This window comes from Triticum aestivum, chromosome 2D, assembly GCF_018294505.1.
Source record: "Triticum aestivum cultivar Chinese Spring chromosome 2D, IWGSC CS RefSeq v2.1, whole genome shotgun sequence".
Taxonomy (NCBI): Eukaryota; Viridiplantae; Streptophyta; class Magnoliopsida; order Poales; family Poaceae; genus Triticum; species Triticum aestivum.
The window spans coordinates 112,207,652-112,215,371 of record NC_057799.1 but is presented as its reverse complement, the minus strand read 5'-3'; the positions used below and the strand labels follow the sequence as shown (position 1 = coordinate 112,215,371).

At 39.6% G+C, this 7,720-nt stretch overlaps 1 long non-coding RNA gene across 1 annotated transcript; it reads right to left on the bottom strand.

Annotated features, from left to right (window-relative positions):
- Positions 1–989: 989 nt before the first annotated feature.
- LOC123052001 (uncharacterized) lies at positions 990–1,923 on the bottom strand. Its single transcript, XR_006424415.1, has 2 exons — positions 1,789–1,923; positions 990–1,416 (listed from the first exon to the last, which is right to left on the bottom strand). It is a non-coding gene; the product is annotated as an uncharacterized lncRNA (long non-coding RNA).
- Between the last annotated feature and the right edge of the window lie 5,797 nt (positions 1,924–7,720).

Below are 7,720 nucleotides of genomic sequence, written 5' to 3'. Positions count from 1 at the left end.
TGAGAAACAGATCACAAGTTCAGTCGGTTCGAAGAACTAGCTTCACTTATTTCATTCATTAAAAAAAAGTCATTTCACCTTCTTAAAAAACAATTTCACTCATTTCAAAATACTGATGTTACTCATTTCAGAAAAATAATTTCACTTAGTTAAGAAAACATATTTCACTAATTTTCATATACAGTTTCGCTCAACAACAGAAAATCATTTCACTCATTTAAGGAAACGATTTACTCATTTCAAAGCACATATTCCAGTCATTTCAAGAACTGGTTCACTCACTAAAAAAAATCGGCTTCACTCATTTTGAATTAACAAGACATGTTTGAATTCTTTGAGATAATTGAAATATTGAAATGATGGAAAGTAGTGTTTTGAACTAAGTGAAATCGATGAAACGAGTAATTTTTTGAAATATGTGAAACATGTTATTTTTAAAGCTAGTTTAAATATATTCAAGATTGATCTTGTTCTAAAGATCTTGTTGCAAGGAATTTGAATATATGAAAAATTCAATAACAGAATTTTAGTGTGAAAGACAGTGACCATCTAAAATTATAAGCTAAACTAAAATCTATGGATTGTTCGGGAGGAAGGGAGAGGAGACATGTTGCATGCCTGGGTACACTCCACTGAGAGAAGTAGTACTTTTTGTTGACATGGCCCCATTCAACGCACATTTCTTTGACTATAATGGAGATACGAAAAGATGGGCTGCCACAATACATGGTTATACATATGGATGAGCCCCGTTACGTACGGATTTCAAAGCACCGATAGGTATCCCATCTGTTAGAAACACCTTTGCGTATCTCACAATCTCTCCAAGTGTAAAGTGTTGGAATTTTACTCCCATAAGGTCAAAATCGACCAGGATCGTGCCAATTTCAGTGATTAAAACGTTAAGATGTGACTCTGCCAAAGGTATGAAACGGATTTCACTCCGCTAAAGTAGATTATATTTATTAGACAATATAAACAGGGCCAGATAATATTAACGATGCTTATTACAACTTACAACAAAATAACATACATAACACATCCACACATGATACATTTCCGCGAAACACCAACAATACTTATTTTTCTTCACAACATGCCCATGCTTATTTGTTCGGCAAATTAACTGGACGATGTTGAGACCTGCATGGGCTTTTATTCCAGTAGGCTAATTACAAGCTAGCTTAGCCAATCTTGGGAACCTCCGCCACTGTGTCGACCCAGACGCGGACGCGGTTCAGATCGACCTCCTGTGTCACAACACTTCCTACCGGGACAATGACAACTTTGAGGTCCGGTCGGTCCGCCTTGATCTTCTCCTCCGCCTCCTTGATCGTGCGCCCGACCAGCTCAGGCCACTCCGTCTTGGCACCGTCGCATGGCTTGCTCATGTTGGAAACGAAATTGGGCAAACGCCTGCAAGGAATAAAGTGCTTCGTGGTCAACATCAGGCAAATGAATACTCAACTTTCAGCCTTGGTCACAACTCGATCCAGCAGCTGGTTTTGTACTCTTTTTCTTTCTAAATTTGTACAGTATTAGCAGTCTCTTGGTAGTAGAAAAGGAGAAGATAAGGAATAATATGGAAAGAAAGGAAATGGATAATACGAATTTCTGATCATTTTGCTAGAGATGCCCGTGAGTACGGGCGACAAATTTCATAGACAATGATACTTCCTTCATAAAAAAAATATAAGAACGTTTAGATCACTAAATGATAGGTCAACCGAAGCAATAGATAGAACACGGATCTTCTCGAAAAAGAGGGTGGAATGACATGGTACTTACCACGAGCTCTATGCACTTCTATGTGATTTGATCGTTTCTAGCACCGGCTTGCTTTACAGGTGTAGATGTCTTGATGAAGCGGCCATGTATTTATAGGCAATGCTAAGTAAATAAAAGAGAGATGTTTCAAAGCCGTGTCTGCGCAAGCTTCTCACCGCAACCACACATTCACGTGCATGTTCAAGATGTTGCTATTGTCAACTTTTCAGGCCCCGCAATCCCGCGCACGTGGATACGTGTAGATATGAAGGTTTGACCAAAACCTTATCATCTTGTAGTAGTCTATGAATAAAAATATAACCAACTTGCAAAGATATTTGAGAGGATGCAACGACCAAGTGATGGGTATGAGGAGAAAAAGAGAACATGTGTGCGCTCGGCTCGTTGTGGCGTATGACATGTTCGTGAATAATCCGCCAAAATCCAAAATCTGATCGAGGAGTGCAGCTTTGTTTTGCCATTTTATATTTTGGTTTCTTGGCTGTTAAGTTTAGGAGTTGAAAAACTAGTCGGTTTAGATCGTGATGGTGACATGAGACCGTCTTCCGTACAAGTGATGCGGCGCCACGCACCCTACTTCGTAGTTGTCAACATCACTTCTGCACCAGCCACGATGACTTCTTGATCAGTATGAGCGACGAGATCTAACCCACTCTTTAATTATGGCTGCTACATGTGTGATGTTGTTGTCCATGCCGTTTAATTCATCTAGCATGATGGAGATTTACGTGCTAATAGTTGCTTTATTTATGATTTTTTCTGAAATTAATCATGAAATTGTTTAATTTTTCAAAAAATGTTACACACTAGATGTTGAGCTAACACACGCAAGCAAGCTACAAATAGTAAAACTAGCAACCAAGTAATAGCACATAGTAAAGCTTGGGAGACGAAATAAGTGTCGGAGACAAATTTGTAGTCCGAAGTTCACTCTTGTTGGCGTGGGGAGGGTGGGGTTGCTAATCTCTATCGGAGAGAAGGAGACGAACAAACACCCTCATGAAAACGAATGTCTCTCGCAGATCTCCGAGAGCCCCGGACAACAAATGTTCAATCTCTCTTCACTAGCAGTAGTTCTTCGTCCGAACTTGAAACCCTCACAAACTTTTCTACAGCACAAGTCCACAACTCGGAATCTCAGGGCGACCCTCAATTATCTAGGGTTCTCCATAAAAACCAAAGAGTAATAAGATGCTCAAGGGATCGAAAGGGGAATCAATTTTCATACCTTTTGATTTAGTGGAGGTATAGACCAGGATCTCTTCTAGCTAGCTCTCCTCACACGAACATATGTACGTACAAAAAAGCTTAGATATTCATCTAAGTATGCATTACCATAGGAGTGATATCATCCATGTAACATCCCAATACTGACACATACAAAGGCAGGGTAAAGTCGGTTGTTAGGCATACACCCCATTGTTTGTGGTGTTCTATAATCTAGTGGATAATGCTCAGAGGCGAGGGGTGAACAAAAGGAGGTACTTATGTCTGCTATTTTAATATTTTTTCTCTTGTTGATTACTTACTTCTCGACTAACACCAGATAACCACCACTTTTCTTTACTTATCTGGACCTATTACCAGTATCAATACTCAATCATAATCACTACTAACAAATTATATCAAATAAATTTTCGTTATAGGCGTGTTTCACATTCATGCCTCAACTAATAGAATCGTATCAAGTTTTTCTCTCTCCCATCATGTAAAATACATATCAGGGTAAAATATTTTCGATGAAGATTGCACACCCCCTACACTTGTGGGTATCAGAGTGATAACCTATGATTTTGTAGGACCGACTGTTATGGACAAGAGGTGAAGAGATGAATAGTCATATAAAAAAATTAAATCCTCAAATTTTAGTTGGCAAGTAATAAGCTTTTGTACTTGGTTTCTTAGGTGAACCTACTCAAACATGTCTACAACCAAGTATGAATTTGGAAGGTAAACTTGCAAGAAATGTAGGACTAAGGGAAAAGAGATAGCAAATACAGTTGACATGATGATGTTTCCAAGATTCCTATCCTAGTCCTCATTGGTGGATGTTCGGACACAAAGTCTTAAGACCACAAAGGTCTTGACAGTGTCTCCAACTAAAATCCCACAAGGAGCATGATACCGCTAAGGTCAAAGTCTCACTCAGAGTTAATCTTGCATGAAGAAGGTGACCATCGAGCCTTGTACAAACTCTTGATTTCATCACAGCCTTGAATGCTCTCAATTGACTCCTAATCGTCTAGGGGGTGCACATCCTCGAAAACTAAAATGAAAAGGAAAGTCAATTGCATGAGGTCTTGAGAAGATCTTCAATGAACTTTCTCAAGAACCCATATGATCTCCCCCCTCTCTCTCTCACACACACAAAGAACACACACACACACAAACATATGCTTGAAGCAAAGAGAGGTGGAGTACGAAGGATGGGTTCAAGAAAGGGAGGAGCTTGGCCATCAAACTCTCAATTTTCCGCCATGAAAACATTCTCAAATTGGGCCACCCACTCAAGAGTTGTGGCCTTCTATTTCTGCAGAAAGCGGAAAACTTACTGTTACGCTTGAAAAAAAATTAACTAGCCGAGTGTTCATGGTAAGTACTAGTAGACATGTTCAAAGTTTGCGTGATCAGGTGGGAAACAAAATTCATGGAAGTGTGCGGTACTTGGAGGTACCTGGTTGTCTAGTAAGACTCTCAAAGAAACAAATACCCAGAGGTATCGGAAGATAGAAAGCTCAGAAGTATAAGACCTATACAGATTTGATGGGCTAAAGCAAATTGAGGGGTTCACAGAAGTGTAGGAACCAGTTAGACTTGGAGGTGCAAGAGCTAATAGAGATGGCCTCAACAAAAACACAACTCCATGGTACTGCAGAAAAATCTCCACGACGCACGAGAAAAATCTTGGCATCCAAAGAAAACTTAGTGAACTTCGTTCGCTCAGGAGAAACACTCGTTCCTCACAGAGTCGGTAGGGTTAGGAAATACTCTGAACTACCAACGAAGCTTAAAATTTGAGAAATTGAGTGGAAGGAGTGAAAAGCTTGGGGATTTGGTTTATGATCTTTAGATAGAGTTCAGTAGTAGTAAATTTTTACGTGTTCCTATTGATAGTGCAATTTCCCTTAAACTCAACATGAATCGTTGATCAACTAAAACCCTATAAATTACACACTCTGAGCTCAAATGGCCAACCATTTGTTAGCACAAAAACTAGCAGTCACCAATGATGTTCCACTCACCAATATGGACCAAGTTCCTGAAAGACTTGATAAAACATTTATCCTCTTATTTTTTGTCGTTAATCACCAAAACCTAATGGGGGTTTAAGATGCACTTTTATATATTATGTTAGACTGAGTGTGCACGATTGGCCTCCTTTACCTCATGTCATGGAAATTGAGTCTGGCCCTTATTTGCTACTTAATCCCCTGGTTACTTGGTTCAATCCCTTAGAAATAATGTATGTTTAAGGCTTGCTATTTTTCCCCTTATGCACTTGATGATCGTGGAGTTGTGGACAACATTCATCTTTGTCGGCGCACCCAGTTGTGCGATATGGATACAGTGATTGCTCAAGCAACTGACCTTACTATGAAAAGGGATATGTAAGGTAACCCCTTTACAACTTCTACCCCTAACTCTTTTGTTGTCTGCCTGATAAGGAACTTATGCTTAGAGCCTCTTTGATGGTTATTAATACTATCTTTGATGATTTTCCTCTGTGTGAAAGAAAAGGTGTGAAGCGTTTTATGATCGCATTAGGGACGCGTTCGTGTTAATATATATGATAAGGTACATGCGGTGATAGGCATGTTGTTGAAGTCTTTACCCCTAGTCCAACCTATACAAGATAAGGATAGGCTTGCTAACAACCTTGCCTGATACACCTCATGCAAACACATATTCTGTACAGACAAGTCCACACGCTACTAAACCTATCGTTTAACATCCTCCTTCAATCTTAACATGTCAAGGTTCAGATTGTTCTTGAAGGCTTCAAGCTGTCGAACTTGTAATAGTTTAGTAAATCCATCCGCAACTTGGTTGGAATAAACTTTATCTCCAAGAGTTTTTGTGGAACTCTTTCACGAACAAAATGAAAATCAATTTCTATGTGCTTTGTCCTTGCATGAAGTTCAAGATTTGCAGATAGATATGTTGCTCCAAGATTATCACACAATAAATATGACACACATGGTCTTTCAACACCCAACTCATCAAGAAGTGTTTCTACCCACATTACCTCAGTAGTTGCATTCGCCAAAGACTTGTATTCTACTTCAGTGCTAGAGCGTGAGTCTGTTGCTTGTTTCTTTGCATTCCATGATATAAGATTCGAACCAAAGAACATAACAAAACGTCCAGTAGATTTCCTATACATCAGGACATCCTGCATCAGAAAAGGCACTTAATGATGTCAAAGGAGACTTACATATAGTCAGACTAGTTCCAGCACTTCCTTGGATATACCCAAGTTTCCGGTTTACAGCAGTCCAATGAACAGAAGTAGGAGCATGCAAGAACTGACAAACCTTATTAACAAAGAATGATATATTTGGTCTTGTCAATGTTAAATACTGAAGTGCACCAACCATGCTTCTGTATTTAGTTCCTTCTTATGGACTCAGTAATTCCCATTCATGCAATGATACTTTTTCAGTGGTTGACATAGGTGTACTGGAAGATTTAAAATCTTTCATTCCTACACGCCTCGGTATATCTTTGGCACACTTGTCTTGAGTTAACAAAATACCTTCATGCAATCTTTTAACCTCAATGCCTAGGAAGTAATCCAACTCTCCTAAGTCTTTGACTGCAAATTCATTTATCAGATTCTTTAACAATGTTGAGGTGGCTTCTGGTGAAGAACCAGCAATTATATCATCAACATAAATTAACATAAACATGATCACCTTCCGTTTCTTGAAGAAGAACGGAGAGGTGTCTCCCCTTGAGGGTCGAAAAATGATTTGTTGTAATTTTGAACTCAACCTTGAGTACCAAGCCATGGGTGCCTGTTTTAGGCCTGATACGCCTCCAACGTATCTATAATTTTTTGTTGTTCCATGCTGTTATACTATCATTCTTGGATGTTTTACAATCATTTTATAGCAACTTTATATCATTTTTTGGGACTAACCTATTGACATAGTGCCCAGTGCTAGTTGCTGTTTTTTGCTTGTTTTTTACTTCAGAATATCAGTATCAAACGGAGTCCAAATGCAGCCAAATTTTTTGGAGATTTTTTTGGACCAGAAGACACAACATGGGCCAAAGAAATACCAGAGGGGAGGCCCGAGATGGGCACAACCCATCAGGGTGCACCCAGGGGGGTTGTGCCCCCCTCGACGACCTCCCGCACTGCCTCTTCGCCCTATAAATACCCAAATATTCCAGAAACCCTAGGGGAGTCGACGAAACACAATTCCAGCCGCCGCAAGTTCCAGAACCATGAGACCCAATCTAGACACCATCATAGAGGGGTTCATCATCCTCATTGGTGCCTCTCCGATGATGCGTGAGTACTTCATCATATACCTACGGGTTTGTAGGCAGTAGCTAGATGACTTCCTCTCTATCTTTTGATTCTCAATACAATGGTCTCTTGGAGATTTATTTGATGTAACTCTTTTTTGCGGTGTGTTTGTTGGGATCTGATGAACTTTGAGTTTATGATCCGATCTATATCCATGAAAGTTATTTGAGTTTTCTTTGATCTCTTATATGCATGATTACTTATAGCCTCGTATTTCTTCTTCGAATCTTTGGTTTAGTTAGGCCAACTAGATCGATTTTTCTTGCCATGGGAAGAGGTGCTTTGTGATGGGTTCGATCGTGCGGTGTTCTTTCCCACTGACAGAAGGGGGAGCAAGACACACATGTATCATTTCTATTAAGGATAACAAGATGGGGGCTATTCCTACATGAA